Here is a 22,541-nt window from a genome sequence, read left to right as displayed (position 1 = left end):
TTAACACCCTTAAGCCACTCAGTACCATGGCAAGGCTAAGACAAGCTTTTAAATGATATCTTTGGCACTGAAAGCATTTGACCTTATAGATATTATTCTCCAGGCTTCGTTTCAGGTCACGTACCTTAATATCTGCTTGTTTGGTTGAAACACAGACAATACCAGCATCAATAGCTTGCCCATCCAACAATGGATTAGATTTTCCCATTAAGCAACTAGTCAGATGACTATTTAACAGTCCTCCAAGAATATTCTTCTCAGCATAGGTGGTAGATAAACCATTGCCTTCTGCCATACTCACGATGTAACAAGACTGTAATGGAGGTGGAAATTAAGGTTCTGAGAGCAACCTTTGAGTACAGGGGATATAAACAAAATGAGATATGCAAGGCCCATCTTAAGGTGCTTAATGAAAGGGGTGGTCGGGCAAGACCCTATTTCTTGGATAGGGTAATGCATTGCAGTAGACCGAGGGTTGAGCCCTCAGTTAGTCCAGTGGTACTGTCCTACTCTCAGAATGTTGAAGTGGTCCAAGATATTTTGAAAAAGAATTGGTCTATTATTCAAGCTGATGAATGCACTTCAGTATTGGTTGGACCCCAACCCAAGTTTGTTTTCAAAAACAAAATTAATCTGAAGCAGCACTTGTGCTATCCTGAAAGGTATAAACATGATGGAAGTTAGTGTGGGACCACTAAATGTACTACCTGCGCCTACTGTGAGCACATAGATGAATCCATGGTTTTTAAGCATCCTGGGATGGTAGATTGTGGCAATTAAGAGCCAGTGCTGATTATAATACCTAACATCTAGTCTATGTGGCGCATTGTGTTATTTGCTTTAGATTTTATGTTGGCAAGACCAACCGAATGTTGGGGGTGAGAATGAGAGACCACCACTATTGTACCAGGAAGGGGCTTGATTTCAGTGCTTTAGCCAACCATACAATTCAGGAAGGGAGCAATCAAAATTTTGCATGTTGTGGGAACTGGCTTAAGGGTGGGGATATTATTAATAAAACAGAATATAGAGCTACAGTGGATTTTGCGGTTGGGCTCACATAGAGGGTATGGGCTCAATTACAGTGTCCCCCTGAAACCTGCACTTAAAGCCAAGAAACTAAAGTGATATCCATGAGTTCATTGCTGTAGTTTTTATGTAAAGATAGGTATTCTGATTAGCTATTTAAATGTGCCTGCACTTAAAGCCAAGAAACTATAGTGATATCCATGAGTTCATTGCTGTATATTTTATTTAAAGATAGGTATTTTGATTAGCTATTTAAATGTGCCTGCACGTAATGCCAAGAAACCAAAGTGATATCCATGAGTTCATTGCGGTAGTTTTTACTTTAAGACTGGTATTTTAATTAGCTAACGTTTCATCAGACTTCAAAAATATAACTGTTCACATCACTCATATCCTTATATAACTTTTTGAATTAATTCATCCAATCACTTAATGAATATCATTATGACATCATAAAAACAATTAATCCTTTACAACCATACACATCCTATCTATTTCTAAGATCTTACATATTCAAATAACATGCATCAAAAATATATTATTAACCACATCTTGCACATTAAAACAATGAAACTAGAAAACTTATGTCAACATATATATGCATCTAAAAGCAACAATGATGTTTACATAAATAAATACATTGAAAATTCATCTCACAATTTAAAAAAACTAATACATATACATAACATAATTTTATGAGCCTATATTAATACTAACTATTTACTATTTTAGCTATACAGTTTGTATCTCATAAATTATATACTTAATGGGCATATGGATGCTTTACTAAAAAAGGTTTAAGTGACACTTTGTCATTTAAACCATGGGCTTTATGTGCTTGCAGCCTCATTATCCATTTATTTTCTTGTTCTTCTGTATAAATTTTAATGTCACATAACCTACCTGTTTTTTTAACTAATTCCAAGGTTCTAAATTTTAACTTATGTGTAGTCCCATGTTCCAAGACATGCCTTGCCAAAGCATTCCTCTCATCTTCTTTATTTATAGCACATACATGCTCCCTAACATGTTCTCTAAGTGTTCTATTTGTCTTTCCTACATAAAAGGACCTACATGTTTGTCACTGAGCTAAATATATGAGGTCCCTAGATCTACAATAAGCATAGTAGTGAAAAACATACTGCTGTCCTGTATCTGGATGTATAAATGTATTGTCATTAGCCATATATATGCACTGATTGCAATTTCTGCATGAAAATGTTTCTTTCCTCTGTATATATGGTCCTTCTCTTACATTTTCTTCATAACAAAGTAATATTTTCAGTGACTTCATATTCTTATAGGTGAAACTAGGTTTAGATCCAACAAGTTCAGTTATTTCATCATCTACCATTAGAAATCTCCAATTATTATTTATTATTTCTTTAATTTTTAAATTCCTGTTTGTAAAAGGAATCACTATTCTATTTTTCTTAACATTTTGTTCCACCTTATATGACTCATTAACATTTTCTCTTTTCACTCTATTTTTATGAAAAATGGTTTACCTTTACCTTTCCTATATGAGGCACTCTCTTTAAGTACACCATCTACTTCTTTCTTAGAATATCCTCCTTCCATTAAAGGTGTCCGTCAATATCCTTTGTTGATTTTGGTAACTATCATCTTGACTAGTTAACCTAGACACCCTCAGTGCTTGGCTTTTTATGATATTTTGATAAACATGCCCTGGGTGCATGCTGCTACGATGTAATGCATTATTTCTCCAACATGGTTTTCTGTACATATCTGTTCCCACATCATTATCTTTCTTAATTAATTTTACATCTAAAAATTCTATCTGTTGTAATGAACTTTTACTTTCAAACCTTAAAAAAATCTGTTGTCCCATTAATATAGGTAACAAACTCTTCTAACTGCTGTTCAGAACCACTCCAAATAAGAAAAATATTGTCTACAAAATGCCCATAGTATCTAATATGTCTATTAGACAAAGCATCACCCAAAACATAAGTAGCTTCCCAGTATGCCAATACTAGATTTGCATACGAATTTGTACAATGGGTCCCCAAAGCGACCCCTTTCTTTTGCAGATAATACTTACTGTCATACATAAACACATTATTACTCAATACTATATCTAATAGTAACATACACCTCATAATGTGGTCCCTAAATACCCCTTTATCAATTAACGGTAGTCTTACATATTCCATTCCTACTGTATTGGGTATCAATGTAAAAAGGGATACCATATCTTATGTTACAAGTAAATCACTACTAACATCTTGTGTTGAAAAAACATAACTTGTATAGCTCTCTAGAAACTGTTTTAATATCTATTATTACAGATTGAACCTTATCAACGATTGGTCCGAATTGTTTTTCTAAATAAATTGATAGTGGCTCAGTGAGCCAACCATTTCCTGAGACAATAGGTCTCATGGGAGGGACCATTAAAACCTTATGTATTTTCGGTAACCCTCTGAAAACAAAAATTACAGGTCTTTCCATTAAAAAAATATTTATACAAATCCTTGTCTATCACATTGCACAAAAGCAGGTCATATAATTCAGCCTGCACATTCTTAATAATCTTATCTAGCAACACTCCATTTAAATTTTGGTATGTTTCACTGTCATCTAATAGTTCATTCATCTTATTAACATACATGTCATAATTTAAGACAACTATCGCCCAACCTTTATCAGTCTGTCTAATCACAATCTGTTTATTGTTTTGTAATCTTTTAATAGCTTCATTCTCCTCATGACTTAGATTATAAAAATCTATTGTGACTTAAAGAAAACTCTATTAAATCCCTCTCACAGGCCTTTTCAAATGGATCTAATATTGGATGCAATTGTGGTATAAAGGCAGAAGGCTTCTTAAAAATATTTACATTATCACATCTAACATCCTGCCCAAAATGCATTTTCAAAGCTATATTTCTAGTAAACATTATTATGTCAATTGTGATATCAATAATGTCAGTATTCCTTGAAGGAATAAAAGAAAGACCCTTGTTAGGATATTGACAGACACCTTTATGGAAAGAGGATATTCTAAGAAAGAAGTAGATGGTGTACTTAAAGAGAGTGCCTAATATAGGAAAGGTAAAGGTAAACCATTTTTCAAAAAATAGAGTGAAAAGAGGAAATGATAATGAGTCATATAGGGTGGAACAAAATTTTAAGAAAAATAGAATAGTGATTCCTTTTACAAACAGGGATTTAAAAACTAAAGAAATAATAAATAATAATTGGAGATTGTTAACGGTAGATGATGAAATAACTGAACTTGTTGGATCTAAACCTAGTTTCACCTATAAGAATATGAAGTCGCTGAAAATGTTACTTTGTTATGAAGAAAATGTAAGAGAAGGACCATATATACAGAGGAAAGGAACATTCTCATGCAGAAATTGCAATCAGTGCATATATATGGCTAATGACAATACATTTATACATCCAGATACAGGACAGCAGTATGTTTTTCACTACTACGCTGATTGTAGATCTAGGGACCTCATATATTTAGCTCAGTGACAAACATGCACGTCCTTTTATGTAGGAAAGACAAATAGAACACTTAGGGAATGTGTTAGGGAGCATGTATATGCTATAAATAAAAAAGATGAGGGGAATGCTTTGGCAAGGCATGTCTTGGAACATGGGACTACACATAAGTTTAAATTTAGAACCTTAGGATTGTTAAAAAACAGGTATGTTAGGTCACATTAAAATTTATACAGAAGAACAAGAAAATAAATGGATAATGAGGCTGCAAGCACATAAAGCCCATGGTTTAAATGACAAAGTGTCACTTAAACCTTTTTTAGTAAAGCATTCATATGCACATTAGGTATATAATTTAAGAGATACAAACTGTATAGCTAAAATATGGAATAGTTAGTATTAATATAGGCTCATGTAATTATGTTATGTATATATATTAGTTTTTTTTAAATTGTGAGATGAATTTTCAATGTATTTATTTATGTAAATATCATTGTTGCTTTTAGAAGTATATATATGTTGACATAAGTTTTCTAGTTTTATTGTTTTAACGTGCGAGATGTGGTTAATAATATATATTTTGATGCATGTTATTTGAATATGTAAGGTCTTAGAAATAGGATGTGTATGGTTGTAAAGGATTCATTGTTTTTATGATGTCATAATGATATTCATTAAGTGATGGGATGAATTAATTAAAAAGGTTATATAAGGACATGAGTGATGTGAATAGTTATATTTTTGAAGTCTGATGAAACGTTTGCTAGAACGTGAAAGCACTTATTATTGGATCCTGTATGTATTTTTATTATTTTGGATTAAATTGAGTTAAATAATAACTGTGGCGAGCCTCTTCTGTTGCTGTTTGCTATTAGGATTTTTTTCTGGAGATGCACCTTTCTCAGGACTGACTGGTTGTTTCTGCTCGATAGATGTATTTTAATTAGGTATTTAAATGTGTCTGCATAGGTCTTGTTTTTTATTGGATAATGAATGAAGTATCTGGGTATTTAAATGTATACTGCTGTACTGTTTGGTTGTCTGAAGAACCAGTGAGTTTCATTGCGGAAGCCCACACCTTTTAATAAAAGCTTTTGTATTTTTGATTTGCTGGTACACTGCCTCTGGTTTTCTTATTGCCTTCTGCATTGGTATTTTTTGTGTGTTTGTACTTGGTGGTTTTGCTCACAATTTCATTGAGTTTTCTTACAATATACAAACTATATAAATTAATTAATGTAAATGAGAGTTTATAGTTATTTAGAAAAAAAACAGTTATAGCAATAAAAAGGGTAACAAAAGAAAGCCATATGGAACAATTGATCATTTGTTACTAAACAAAACCATGATACAGAAATGTAAAAAAAGGAAGAATCTAAGTATGGCATATAATACATTACAAAAGAAGCTTTTGGTAGCATCCCAAATTCATGGATAAAGTGATGCTTACAGGTGAATAAGATATACCCTACATTGATGAATTACTTTAAAGCAACTATGAAACAGTTAAAAATCACTTTGTAGGTAAGTCATGACAAAAGACAAATTATCATCCCAGAGATAAAAAAATCACAGGGAGATATTTCAAAGTGATCTTTGTCGCTGCCTCTTTTTTGCCTTGCTTTAACTCACTAAGCTGTTTATTCAGCAGATTAGGTCATGGTTATAATTTGGATCACAGAAAACAACCTTACTTAAAGACTTCTCATCTGCTTTGTGTGGATGACTAGAACTGTACAGTTCATCAGATGAAGAGTTGAAAGCACAACTGCAAGTGAATAAAATTTCTATATATATTCTGTATAAGAATGTAATTCACTTTTGATAAATGTGAAAAGCAATATTTAAAGCAGGAAAGCACCAAGAGAAATATCAGTCTTGGATGGGAATGTGATATAAAGGAACTTGAACAGGAGGGATAGTGTATATATCTGGGAATTGGTAAATGATCAGCAATAAAACATGAACACATGCAAATAAAACTCCATAAAGAATTCTTTAGAAAAGTAAAACTTATACTGAAACCTGCCTTGATGTCTAGGAATAAAGTCCAAGCTATAAACAGAGTTACTCTTCCTGTTCTAACTTTCAGTTTTGGGTGATTGTCTGACCCAATAAGGTATTGGATCAGCTGAACAGGAAAACAAGAAAATAGCTTCATGCTTATCAAGTAATATGTAAAATCAGTTTATACCAAGATTATATATTCCTCATTCTGAAGATGATATGGGCTTTCTTGAAATTACATGTATATATCTATCTATATATATATATATATATATATATATATATATATATATATATATAGATATATATATATATATATAGATAGATATACAGTTGTGGGGCTGCACACATATCATACATACTGTACATAGTTAACTCACCAACACCCAACATGGCTTTCGCCCATCCCATAGCACCACCACAGCACTCATATCCTTCACTAACAATGTCAATCAATGTAATCACCAAGGAAACCTAGTGTCTGCCACCTTCCTTGTTCTGTCTAAAGCATTCAGTACAGTATCCCACAGCAAACTACTTACTATCCCAGCCAAACTCAGCCTAAACAACCCCTCCTTGCTCTGGTTTCAAGACTACCTATCCAACCGCCAACAAGCAGTTAAGTGGCATAATCTCCTATTTCCCCTTCTCCCATTAACAGTAGATGGACCACAGGGATCCATTCTGGGACCACTACTATTTAATATCTTTATAAACACCCTCCACACAACCACCTAGCAAGCTACAATAGTCCAATATGCAGATGATACTACACTGATCTGTTCAGCCCACACACTCCAAACACTTCAGATTAAAACCCAAGAGGCCTTCTCCAATATCGAAAACTGGTTAAAAAACTCACAACCAATACTTAACCCCAAAAAGACTCAACTTAACCTTTCCCACCTACCAAAACTATTGATTCTTCTGCTCTTTTCCCTATCAGTTCTGCCAATAACACCCAAATCTCTCCAGTAACACAAACTAAACCTCTTGGTGTAATACTTGACCATAACCTAAAGTCTGACAAACATATATCACAAGTCATATGCAAAGTCCATAAACACTTGGAACCCTATACTGCCAAAATTACTATATCCAGAACTCAGCTCCTCTCTGCATTGCTCTATGCATCACCTGTATTAACAAACCTTAACAAGACAGACCTACACAAACTGTGCATATGCTATAATAAAATAGCTAGATTTGCAACCAACTCTAATTTCCGCTCCCATCACTGTCACTCTCTAAAACAACTAGGTTGTCTAGAACTCCCCAACTTACTAAACTATAACAAACTCACCATGGCTCATTGCTTACTGTATCACCCAAACAAGATTCCTGACCTCGCAGGCTTACTCAGCTTTCACAATTCTGCTCGCCAACTAAGATCCACAAACAAAGCCCTTCTTAAAGTAGCTACGTGTAGACACAGTGCTTGAGAATCCCTCTACTAATACACAATTGCTAAAATCTGGAATTCTCTTCCGCCAGATATCAGATTGCAAAACAGCAGTCCCACCTTTAAAACAATTAAAAGCCCACCTCAATCTTATCTGGCAATGTACCTGTACTGATAATGGGTAGCCCTACTACCACCATTCAGGTAAATCTTCTTCTGGCACTACTCAAAGGTCCAACACATAAAAAAAAAAAAACACCATAACAAACTGTATTTTTAGTGATGTATATAATTGTATATAATATTACTGCACTTTCTTACTCAAATACATTATATTTTCTGCTTTACTACTGTACACACTATATATTGTACACTTATGTAACTTATCATCATACAATGCCATGATATACTGTTGTTTGCTCTATTGTTTGTTTGCTCTATTAATTTGTACTCATCTCTGACTTTTGTATTTTTATCATGTATGTGGAGGTTTTGTGTTTTCTATTTTGTATTTTTTTATGATTGCCCAGTTAGACCAACCTGTTAATCAAATATAAAATAAACAAATAAAAAAAAAAAATATCTGCTGGCATCACCAGATCCAAACATATTGAATGTTTTAAAACACAAGGAGGAGAAGAAGTTTTAGATGGCTTCCCTGCTAAGTGTAGCAGAATTATATCTGTGTGAAGCTGGAATGGGAATTAAACCAGAAGGAGACAAAAATCAGGCACCAACTGAATGTGCCAAAAACAAAAGAAAGAAAGAATATAAGAAGAAAGATCAGATGAGAATGAAAGAAGTGTGGAAAAGGCATAAATATTGTGGCAGATATAAAGATCTCCTGCAAAAACTTCATGTCAAACAGGATTTGATGCAAGAATGGTTCAGGAAAGTTTAATAATGGTAGCCCAGGATAATGGACTACATACACACTGCAAAAACATACAAATGCAGGTTCTGTAAAAAAGAATTGGAAATAGTCACACATCTTCTTGCTGAGTGTAATATATTCATGGTGGAGGGCCTGTATACTGAAAGGCACAAAAATGTGGCAAGATTATTACACTAGGGATTGTACTAGCACTGCAGTATTGAAGAAGTGGAGAAGCACTGGAAACGTGAACCATAAAGTATTGTAGAAAACAAAGTTTATATCACATGGCATCACCCATTACCAACAGTTCGAAAAATAGATTTGAAAAAGCCAGATGTAGTAGTCCAAGGAAAAAATGACAAAAGTAGCATTGAAATTGCTACACCTAGTAATTACAGTATTTTATGTACAGAGGGACATAAAGTCACACAATACCAGGATGTATAGGCAGAAATGAAATCAGTGTGGAGAAAGGATACCCAGAAAGTTCCAACAGCTGCTCCCAGTAAATATCATCTGCCACTCCTTTATCAGGATGTGCATGTGAAAGACCTCCAGTGATCTATCTTTTGGATGTCAAACATCATGAGAAGGCCTGTATACTGAAAGCACCAACTGAATGTACAGTATATAGTAGGACGAACAGGTCTAATAGAAAAGAATCTATGGCCATATTTAGATATGCTACCGATACATGTAACTCCAAAAGAATTACGGAAAGAGTCAGTTCTGGGCATGTTGCCAGTGCCATGAAGAACACTTTTGGATAACATCAAAGACTGAAACAATAGTAATTTTATGAACTTTAATTATACCCTGACTTAGGAATGAAGTCAATTCCCATTTTAGTATTCAAAACTCAAAAGACTTTGTGAAATTAAAAATGGTGGGGTCTAAAAGGGGTTTTAATGGAGTGTAGCAGTGAGTGTAATACTAATGCAGGGATCCTATAGGTGGATTCTAGAAAGCCTGTAGGGGCCACATGCTCATTTCTGCTTAGTGCAGATAGACAGACAGACCATACAGAGACTACAAAAACCCTGATAACCAGCTGTAGAATAAAGAAAAGGGGACAGCAAACATAGGCAGATGACATTTGCAGCCTGTTTGACACACCCACTGACTGTCAAGTGAATCCCACAGGTGTACAGTGCTTGCCAAGTGCCCCAAGTCTGGCAGTGTATCACATGGTTTAACACCCCAGAGACAGATTATTGCAGGTCTTCAAAAAGACAACATACATATCCTCAATAAAAGAAATTCACAGAACCAGCTACCAACAACAGAATAGTCAAAAAGCCAAAGCTGAAACAAAAGTAGTAATGGATGCAAGATAAATGAAATCCAATGCCAGAAGTATATAAAATTACTTTTTTAATAGACAATAAGTTCTGCAAACTTGTTCACATAAAGCACTTTCATCCACACTAAGGTGGACTTCATCAGAATATCCTGAATAAAGGAGTAACAGATGATATTTACTGGGAGAAGATGAATCAGGTAGTGGAAGAGGACATGAATGCTGTGCATAGCCATAATATGGATATGCAACAGGTGCAGTAAGTGGTTAGCAATGATACTCCATGGAAATGGCGAGCCATGCATCATTGCTAATGACATTTCCACCAAAGAAGTTGGACCGCTAATACAGAAATGGATCACTGAAATGAAGCCTTGTATCTGTAAAAGGGGAGTGAAAGCAGACTATCATACCTAATGATTGCTTTGACAGGAGATCTGCACTGCCTGGCAATGACAGTGTAAAAGTCAGTAGGGGATGAACCAGTGTAGTTCTGCCTGGTAAATTTCTATATGTTATGGTACATTGTATTGCCTGATGGGATAGGGTATCCAAGGCCCTTTTTCATATATGTACTTTCAGGTACCTCTGGGATTTAACTACAGTAACCTGCACATCAGGGTATGCACATCACTAGGTGCAGTACACATATTCTGTTGTCTAACACTATGCATGCCATGGGGGTGGTCTAAATGTATGTGTGAGTACTACCAAATGTATAATGAGTTCATGACTTCAAAGGTGCTACTGAATCTGAGACCAGGACAATGGAACAGCAAATGCCTGGTGTTGAAAGGTCACTTCAGACTGAGCATGATGGCAGCATGCACATGACACAGTCCAATGGCACAATGACACTTTTAGCAACACTACTGAATAAAGGTTCCCCTATATCCCCATGTTAGTGAGCCCTACGGAGGTAGAGTCAGACACCACAACCTCATTGGTTCATGGCAGACATTCTGTAATTGCTAGTCTCATTGTGCCCCCCATGCATCCCTTGATCCCACTGAACTTGAAATGTGCATTTCATCTAAAATAGATATACCCACCACAGGGAAGAGTCAAGGTGCTTTTTGGAAAGGCCATTATTACAAATTGGTTCCTGATCTCTGATCAGCTGTCAACATTAATCAGGAAATATGCAGGTAAGTGATCTTGGTGCAAATATCTGCTGCCAACAGCATTGTGGAGATAATGAACATGCCCTGTGACTTGACTGATGATGTGCAACACCAGCACAGTGACATGAAGTATAGTGAAAGTGAGCAGATCTTTCTGCTTAGGTCTCTGGTGACAAACCCTGACTTCAAGAGTACTTCAGTAATACCTTCCAGTCAGCCTCTGCAGACCATGCAATCCATGACCGTAGAGGTAGTGAGAAGTGAAGTGTCAGTGCACATGCCACTTATATTCTGACTACAAAGGCCATTCCTGAGACAGATGTACTGTCAGCTATGGCCACATAGCCTTACTCCACTGTCCTTTAACAGTATCATGTTCATGGATTCAGACATATCTTAGTATCAACATCTGTGACCCCTCACCAGATTGTTCAAAAATACCAACAACCTGTCCCTTCACTATTCACTGTGGATGTACAGAGTGCCATGCTTACCCATGTTTATTGTCTGAGTCATAGTAAAGTTTTTTTGGCTCCCATCATAAGGCATTCCATTAAGGGGCACACGTCATCCCACACTTCTGTGCCTTCCCTGCTATGGAATACATTAAGATTAGAGACTGCAAGCAACCACAGGAAATCTTCTGAAGGACCACAACATGATAGCTCAATCCCATACCTGGAAACACAATATCTAACTCCCAATTACACTTGCCAGAGTAAGTAACAATCAAATTCTCCACCCATGATTGTACCCCTTATTAAATCATCTGTCATGGTATCTCCTGAATGAATAGAAGTGATGATGACTATGGCCTTCCCACTCCCTAACTTGCATGGGTGTGATTATTTCTGATGCACAACATGGCCACCACAGACACTGCCTTGCATAACCTTGGTGTGAAAATACATGCATCATTTCAGTCTGCATTGTCTGTGCTATGATCCTTAGCTGGGAACCAGATGCCAGAATTTTACCAGTGCTAAAATATGTTACCTCTTCCTCTGACTCACGTATGATATAGCTTCTGTCTTTTCATCCCTAGTGTCTACACCGACTGCTGGCATTACTGCTATTGCAGTACTTATTTATTTATTTCACTTTATTTTATTTATTTACTATTTGATCACTGGGGAAGGGGACTGGTCTCCTGACCCTTTTTCAGCCATTAAGCAAGCTCAAAGAGCAGAAAATACAAAACAGTCTTTCAATCAACAATATTATATACAAAATTAATACATAGCAAAAGTGAAAACATAATGGTAAGACTGAATGCATAGAGGGTAAGATTAAAAGATCCAGTCAGAGTGCATTGAGAAAAAAAAAATGTATATATATATATATATATATATATATATATATATAAATACACACACACACACACACACACACACACACACACACACACACACACACACACACACACAGTTATGAGCTTGCTTCTACTATGAGACGACAAAAGTGAATGCATTAAGGAACAGAATCCCCAAACTGTATTTGCCAAAAAAGCACCACTCATATATTCCAACTCCATGGTTGCACCAACTCGAATAAGGGGGAAGTTCACCCAAAAAACACTGCCAGCACAACTCACTGACGCTGATTTCTTATGGAAGAACTCTGGTTACTGGTGAGATGAACCTCAGGAAGTTGAAAATGAAGTATTCAGTATTCATCCTCCTGCAGTGTAACATAGCAGCTTTTATGATGCAAGCATTAAAGCTGCATTCTTATATGACTAAACATGATGTGAGCTGTAGTCAAACATTTGAAAACACATATTGCAAATATGACATTGCTTATATGACATTCTTTGCTTAACTTCACTTTCTACATCTAGTTCATCTTGAAGATTTTTTTTTAAGTTTTACTGCAATCCAATTTGATTTATGATGACCTGTGACCATCTATTCTCTAACTGGTGAGAATTAACATTTGCCCCTATTCTTCAACATGTCAGGGTTGAGGTCTTAAAATAATTTGTTTGTGTCTGTATTTTCTATTTTGTATTAGAAGTCATATACAATTTATCCATGTTTTCTTACTGACGTTTATAGCAGTTTGAATACTTTGACAGGATTAGCGAGAAAACTTAGAATTCAACTTCCATATTTCCAGAGATGCTACAGTGAAACCTTAATATTCCTTAGTACAGTGGAAAAATGTTTCAGTTCCAACTGCCAACAGTTAAATTAAGGTAAAAAGACCATTTAATTAATTTTTATAAAAAATCTTTTTATTTGAAATTATAAAGAATTACAACACAAATAAATCAACTGCCTTGTTTTTCTGCAAATAAAAGCATTCCTAAAATCGTATCACTAAAAATATTAGCAGTAAAAATGGTATCCATAAGCAAATTGTGTGAGGATCACAAAATAAACAAGTAAGTTCTAACATCATTATATGGTTAAAATGTCCCAAAGACAAAACAAGTCTCAGTGTTAAATAAGAACTAAGCTGGTGAACAACTGAACCCATATCAGGGTAATCCAGTATTATTTGAAATAATGTACATGGATATTCCTAGTTTGTGAATCATTTGCTGATTTTATGTGAGCGTTTATATGCAATAAGGTATTTAAAACCTATTAAGAAAATCGTGATCGTAATATTAATGCATGAAAAGTTGTCCAGTCTATATTAGATTTGTTCAAAACATGAATTATAATTTTCTGTTTCATCAAATATGTAACAAACTAATTTTGCTTTTGGGGCGTGGGTTTGAATCCCACCGCTGCCAATAATGTTTTCTTATTTCTTTTTTCCTAACAATGTAATTACTTGTACATTTTATTCTTTTGTATAACAAGCATAATATCTGTTGTCCTTTTGTGGAGCTTTTCTCCCTGACCCTCTACTAAAAATGGACATGTATCCAGCTAGACTAGCCCAGTCAACAAATGTAAAATAAAATAATAAAAATAAATGTGAGACAAAAATTCTTGAGTAGAGGTCAAAACCAAAACACATAACAAAGACTGCTGCAGAAGAAGGAAGCTCTTTTGGCTGTATGAGATAGGCAGTAAAATTAATGATTATTTTATTATAGAGTCTGTTGATGAATATCTCTATAGCAATGCATTATCTAAATAATATTTAGTTTCAATTTATAATTCAAAAATATGGGTTATGATATAGACAGTATGAGGAGTGAAAGGTTTTATCATTACATAAGCAATAACACCTTAGCAGTTCCAGTATAGAAAATTGTAAATATTTATCTCTGTCTACAGATAGCAAGGATACATAAACATTTAGTGCAACGTGCAGCTCAAATTAGCTCAGGTGTTGGCAATGCAAAGGGTGAAGTTGATCTAGAAATGCAATGCAGCTGTCTAGGTGGAAAATAGTACGATCTGCAGTTCTTTCAACTGATATCTTACTGCAATGGAAAGAGGAACTCCATGCAAATAAGGCATATGCACCATGCAAATGGCAACAACAAATATGACAAATTGGTTTAGAAATATAGGAAATAGGTACACTGCACCACAGCTATATTATGTACTGGAGAATAAAAAGGCTAGAATTAGCAGCAGACATTACAGAACAGCATTACTAGTGACTGCTATCAAGGCCAGTATCCATGAATTAGCATGCCAAGGTCATTTTTACCTTCACAGAAGGTATTATCATTGCCTTGCATATTATCACTTCATGTACCAGCAGACAGTGAGTGACCTGCTACTGCATGGACAGGAAGGCCATCCATGACTTAGGCAGACTGTATCACCCACAAAGGGAATCGAAGAGACTGCTTCGATTGGCTATACATTGATACAGTTACATTTCACTGACCTATGGAAGAATACATTATGAATACTGCATGCATATATCAACCTTGCATATCATCCACCAGTCTCATGACGTCATACAGCAGGATGAAGAGGAGCTCAGAACTGCAGAGGGGAGTACCACAACAATACAGGCATTTATCTGAAGTCTTTGGAGGCACCGATTTCCCAGCCATTGATATCAAATCCTCACCTGTTCTACATGGTCTGAAATCGATCAACAGAAAAGGTTTTATTCCCTGAATTGCCAGGTGGTGTGAAATTATAAGTAATGCATCCATGCACTACTGAGACAGTTCCTATAATTCATAAATATGGTACAACCTTTACCAGTAGTTTGTGTGTGGAGGCTTTCCAATGAGATGACCTAGCTGACATCTGCACACATAGGTAGGATATACAAAGCATTATCTGTAGTTACCATGAAAGCAGGGAGTTTGGAGCCATAGATGATGGCACTTATCTGCAACACCCTGCCCATGACAGAGATGGCATACAGTACAACCAATTGGTTGTGAAACATAGTTGGACAACTGTTCCATCACATCATGAAGGGTGCTGCAATGCATACCTAAGTCCTAGAATAGTACTGCAATATACTCTTGAGACCCACAGTGATATTTCTGTAATGTTCACCATGTGGTACAATATGACACTACAAAATCAGTTAGGGCAACAGAGAATAAATGCAAGTGTTGTTCCAAATGCTCTAATCTATAGGTTTTCTAACACACAGCCACACTGTGTGTGTGTGTGTATGTATATATATATATATATATATATATATATATATATATATATATACGTGTGCGCGTGTGTGTGTGCACGCGTGTGTGCACATGTGTGTGCGTGTGTGTGTGTGTGTGTGCGTGTGTGTGCGTGTGTGTGCGTGTGTGTGTGTGCGTGTGTGTAAATCAGTTTAAAAAATGCATTGGATGAGTTAGAATACAAAGAAAAGTAAACAGATATATAAATACTCAAAATTATGTGAATATGTCCAAATGTAAAACAAAAAAATAAGTATTTTTTACCAGGCAGAAGACTGAGTGTACTACCAAATAGAGGCAAACCCTTTTCTTTGTAGAATTCTCTCTCAGAGGTCAGTGCATCTCACACAAAGGGTGATCAGGCAGTATAAAACATATCTCACTGCTTCTGTGGAACATACTAGATCATAGCACCTGCTAAACAACCAGAGGAACAACATAAATAAATAAATAAATAAATAATTAAATAATTAAATACATACATACATACATACATAAATAAATACATAAATAAATGAACAAGCAAATAAATCATGTTCACTGTCATGATTTTGGTAAGTGACCGAGTTGAACAAAGTCATAAATGAATTTATCTAAGTAACCATGATCTTGGAGCTTTTCTCCCCGGGCCTCCACTGAAAATGGACATGTATCCAGTTGGACTAGCCCGGTCAACAAATGTAAAATAAATAAAAAATAAATAAAGTTTGCTTGCATTTAGAAATATGTAGTTTTATATTATATTTCCTACACATAGCTGTCTACTGTCTTGTTAGTCTTTCATTCTTATACATTTGTGTGATGCTTGTTTTTCCTGATAGAACAGTCTGCAAAGAAATTGAATAATACATTCAAAAAGAATGACTAATATTTAATAAGCAGAAAATACCTTGTTATATGATTTTATTTCACTTAGAGCTAAGATAAGTATATTTCCAGAGCTTTTATGGAAGTTTAAGTATGACTAAACTGAAAAAGCACATCAAAATATTTTTAAGGTATAACAGATTTTCAAAAATGCCAATTCATGACTGAGATGTAAGCACAACTGAATTAATCTGCAATGTAATCACAGATCCTTATACCAGGTCTGATTTCCTTGTTATATAGATATGGAAATATCTTTCATATTTTAGCCTGTTTCTCAGTCACTTTCTATTTCCCATGGAAAGTGTTAATGAATATAGTGAATAATGCAATGCAAACTAAATGCAGCAGGAAAATTATCAGAAGCCTTGCAGAACAGAGTCTCCTGCTTAACAGACCTCCTGAGAGAAAAATAAATAAATTGCTGCAGAAGAACTTTCATGTCCTACAATTTCATCTGGTTTCTTTACCACCCGCTATTTATTAATTTCTGTTGTTTACCAATGTTTATTTTTAGTTTCATGGAATTTACATACTGTACAAATGTATTGCTCATAGTGATTTTATTTTTATTTTGTTTGCTATTTTATCATTTCTTTGCCTTCATGAGTAACTCATTCACTCCCATAGAACACTAATGTAGAGAAATAATGTGTTCTCCTTAGCCTTTTCCAGCTTTATTGTGTGACTGGATTGTCAGAAAGGTCTTTTGTTGTACACACACATAAAATGTTTTCATTGTCTGACAATCATTTAATCCACTGCAGGGTCATAGGGAGCCAGAGTCTTATTTGGTGCTATGTGTGTACAAGACTGTCAACTGGTTCTGAAGTGAGTAGCCTCACATTGCTGGACATATGAACCCATGGCATACATTCCTAAAGCAGCACGAGGGATTGCCAGTTCATGTATGTCATGTATGGGAAATGAGTATCCGGTGAAAGCCAAAGGCAATCAGCAAAAGTATTTACTATTTTATTATGATAATACAAAGATGCACTGAGGTAAATGTCGGGTAATCCAGATAGTCTCATTTTGTTTCATCTGGAAGATAAGATAAGATATTTAGTGGACACTTGAACATTTTACTCATCAAAGATGATATTCATAGTCATTGTGTGAATGTCTAAACGCTATCTGTACTGTCGGCAAATAAGTGCAGCAAAGAAACAATTCATAGAAGCCACTTACGCTAATCCACTATGGACATGAATAAATGTAAGGAAATGGATAAAAACAAGATGTAAAAGAGACATTATGTAAAATGGTGTGTTAATAAGGCCTTCACTTACCTACTTGAAATTCATAGTCCAAATTCTGTCCATTTCCCCACTCTCTGCAAATTCATTAAAAAAGCTGGAGTCACTCCTTTTCTATCTCTTTCAATCCATGGTGATAATGTCACTTTCTGCTAGCCTGGCTATTTTCTGGTGTGAGCTGCTTGTCTGGAACAAACTAAAACCACCTGCACCCAGCGATGATCAGCCAAGAAGGTTGATAAATAGGTAAAAAAGAAACACATTACAACTTTGATAATCAGGAAATCCTTGACAAATTTAGTGGGGACAGGGATATAGTAAGGGTCTTAGTGATTATGCATGGCCCACACAGGGATAGTCAGGGTGGCCTTCTCATCCCTGTGAATAGAATGCAATGCATAGCTCAAACTATACTTCCCACAGAGACCTTCCAGAGACAGACTGGGTACACATTGGGTATCTCACAGGCTTCTGCCTCAAAGATACTTTGGAAGTTCCTGGATGTACTCTTGGCACCTGTTTTGCCTCAATCTTTTTCTCTTTTTGTTTATGTGAGGCTAGATATCCACAGGAGCCATGGCTCATGACACAAGTGAGAAATTCAAGTGGAGTTGCAGAAGAGAACTACAACATAGCCCTGCCTTAGGCCTGTATTGACACTGATAGTGTCTTTAGCCTCTTGAAGGGTTGTGATGTCTAGGGTACCCATCATTATGACCCAGCTACTGTGTGCAGGATGTTTAACACTTGTTGAATTCTGCACAACATGAACATGTTCTAGGCTGGTGGTGAAATGACCCATGTTGTCACTGCATTTCCCATTTCCCTTCCCAATATAACAAATGATGACCAACTGACAGCAGTAGTACTGAGGTGCACCATGCAGCAGGCCCTAGCAGGAACTAGTATAGGACAGGTTATTACAAACCAAATAAGATGTTAACAACATTTTTGCTCATAATATGTTTCCTCTAATTGAAAATTGTCCGAATGTGGATATGGCCCAATGGAATACATATATTAATGAGCTTAATTTGAAAAGTATCCCACTGAATAGTAAACCTAGATTGACTACACACATTATTAAGGAAGGAATAAGCCAAGTCATGAAGCAATTAGTGCCTGGTAAAGCCCTTGGGCTGGATGTCCTTACAACAGATTACTCCAAGGGGTTTGAAGATGTCTTGACCATGCCTCTCTACAGTTTAATCTCAGAATTTGAGACACAAGGCTAGGGTAGATTCTATGATTGTGGATTAGATACTGAAGTTTTGTTATTCCCTAAGCCAGGAAAAGGCTAGACAAATGCAGCCAATTATAGACCCTTATTTGCTAAATATAGACAGAAGGTTAATTCTAAAGAACATAAACTGTTATGATGGTCTTGATACACCAAATCACCAAATTTTATTAGGATTAGAGGGGATGGATGGAGGGCCAGAGTTAGTATGGCTATAGTTTAATTTGCATAAGAAGGTATTCTGCACAAACTTAGTAGCCTCTAATATTTTACTGGACTTTGTTAAAGCCTTCACTTCTGTGTATTTGGGTTTTATGTGGGAAATCTTAGCTGCATAGGGATTCCCCTCGCCATTTATCAAAAAATGTAAAACAATATATACAAATCCATAGCTTGGACTGAAATCAATGATTTCTTGTCTCCTCCTCTTCAAATTGTGAGGGGTATACATCAGAGATGACATATATTGAATGCTCTGGAATCTTCTTTTCAAAGACATTTTTTCAAATGTGGAATAAAAAATGAAGAGTTATGTATGTCTTGACTTCATGGTTTGCAGATAACTGTGTTTTATGGATTTCATATAAACAAGAATCTTTGATGCAGACCCTAGTGTGTATTCAAAAATATTCTTTTTGGTCAGGGCTGTATATTAATAATGAAAAACCTGTTTTATTCCCTCTTTAAGAAAGGGTCAAAATGTTGTCAGATACTTGGCACCATCGTCCATTACAGGTAGTCACATACTGAACATATATAGGTATTCATTTATCAATTACACCAGAGAAAGCTCTAGTTATTAGCATTAGACCCCTCCATTTTGACATACAGCTTAGGGTATGGAATCACTAATCACTGTCTCTTTGCCCAGAATTCAGATTGTGAAAATATTTATTCTCCTGGAAGTAACATTTTTTTACATCATCTACCACTTCAGTTACAACCTCCACCATTGTCTCAATTCAGAAACAGCTCTTTAATTACCTTTGTCAAGGAAATAGGTCTTGAATTTCCAGAAGTAAAATATATTGATCATTTAAAGAAAGTGGCCTAGGTTTCCATAATCCTTGGGCTTATGGATGGCATCTTTGGGCAATTAATATTTTAGAAATAGAAAAGAGAAAAGGTTACTGTGGTTCTTGCATAATTAAGCTTAATTATATTCCTATCTCTACATAATATTTCCAACCAGCTGAACAAGCTATGAGATCAAGAGGCCAAGAGGAATTGTTTGAGAAATCCATTTTTTAAGTCCTTTGAAATATGAGACTTCTGTAGCCTAGCTGTGTTCAAAATTGTAAGCTCATAAACATATTAAATTAGGTAATCAGGATAGGTTAAAAGGGTCTATATTATATGAACAAAAGTTCATATAATCGATCGCTCTAATGAACGAAAATCCCGGAAATCGAAAACAATATTGTGGGGGGGGGGCTGTGTCCCCCACACCCCCACTTAATATATATTCCAACTCCAAGATCACACTACAGTGAGGAAAGGACAAATACTCCAGTCTTCACTGAACTGCAATCCCACAGCAGGCTTCTCAATTTCCGGGACTTTCGTTCATTAGCGAGATCGATTATATGAACTTTCATTCATATAATATAAACCCGGTTAAAATATTAGATGTTTTGTCTGATATTTGGGACAGTTCTTCTTCATCACTATTACCATTGTCAGATTTACAAATAAGAGGAATTGGAAGCTTATCTATTCCCTAGTGGAAGTATTTTAAGTTGTATTAGGTTATTAAACATAAATACTTTAAAATAAATAATCTATAGTTAGGGGTGTTATTGGATTATATTCTCTCTAAAACAGAGGTGAAAGTTACATAATAGCTAGATTGAAACAATATTATATGACCATTATAGCATGTCAACCAAATCCTTTTATAATGGTCTGACAAAAATGGCAAGGTGTTTTACATTGTGAGCTACAGATACAAAATGGTTCTCAATGTTCAGCCATTCTTCCAATAGTATACCTTCATATTTAACACAGATTATATTAAAATAATTCATATTTGGCATATGACCATAATATTTGTCAATAAATTAATGGATGGGTATTCTGCTAAATGATAAGCCCAGGAAAATGAAGATTACCTTTATACAAGTTGGCATTTCTCCACACACCAATTATGGGATTTAGTGACTGATAAGATCAGTTGGGCAACAAGAAGCTCTTTCCCTCCTAGGTTAGATATACATTTTAAGTTGCTAGGTATAAGACTGACTGACTGAATATGGTGGTCTGAATAAAGATATGGAATTATGGATTCTCTTGCTTATTTTCCTATCTTGGCCACCATTTAAACATTCTGGAAAATGATGATACTGGATGGTTTAATCATTTTATCAAGCTATTTCACAGTTTTAAGTGCTTGGTTGGATGATAACCTTGAGAGTTAATTGTGGAATGACTACAATACAGTATTTTGTATGTTTGTGGTGATGAGATTTAAGCAGGATAGTACAGATATATACTTATACCAATATGTAGTTATTGGATAAGTAGGGCTTATAAAGATATTGGATACAGCTTAGTTTTTGTCATTAGTAATTTGTTAATGTACTTCTATGCATGGGGAAAAATCGGGTAAATCTGGGTTGGTTAAATTACATTTTTATAAGTCTGTAAAAAATTCAGGTGTATGGAATGGATATTGCACCATGTAATATTAGTTATATTTATGGATTGTACCTGTTGAGTTTTTCTCTTTCCAAAGGTGTATAGTGAATATATTTATTTATGTTTAGTTCAACTGTATAATTTGAATAGTTTACACAGGATATTGTGAATACTTATCAAATTGACTTGCACATTGTTGAAAGGAATTGTTTTTGTCTTTATTGGTTTATCATGACTAATGTGATGGTTATATTTTCATGTAGTGTCATGTTTCTTTGTGATGTCATTATATTAATATAGTCTTTACAAAACTGAAAACATCACAAATAAAGAAGTGGAATACACTACTGTATGCTGAGTAAGGAGTCATGGAGGACACTTAGCCATGCACATTGCCTTCATTGTCATTTTATGCAAATGTGGAAAGTTCACCTGTTAATAGCAATTGTCATGTGTTTAATGTAATCATTGTATGTCAGCATTCAGTTTTCTGTATAAATAAATGTTACTGTTTTTAAACCAACCTTCCAGAGCAGATGTGTCTTTTTGTTGCAGACATTAGTAATATTCAATGTCCACACCATCATCTTCTGTGTCACAGTCATCCCTATGAATGGATTGGAGGCACTCCTCATCTGGTGTTAAAAATGTAAGTGCTGAAGGCTCCCCATACTGGTATGAGCAATTGCATATCACATGCATCTTCTTGCAATTTGTTAATGCATGATTCCTTCCAATGACCATGTTAATGCCCA

The sequence above is a fragment of the Protopterus annectens genome, chromosome 2.part2 (assembly GCF_019279795.1).
Source record: "Protopterus annectens isolate FY-2018-M chromosome 2.part2, PAN1.0, whole genome shotgun sequence".
Lineage (NCBI taxonomy): Eukaryota > Metazoa > Chordata > Ceratodontiformes > Protopteridae > Protopterus > Protopterus annectens.
This window is presented reverse-complemented; position numbering follows the sequence as displayed.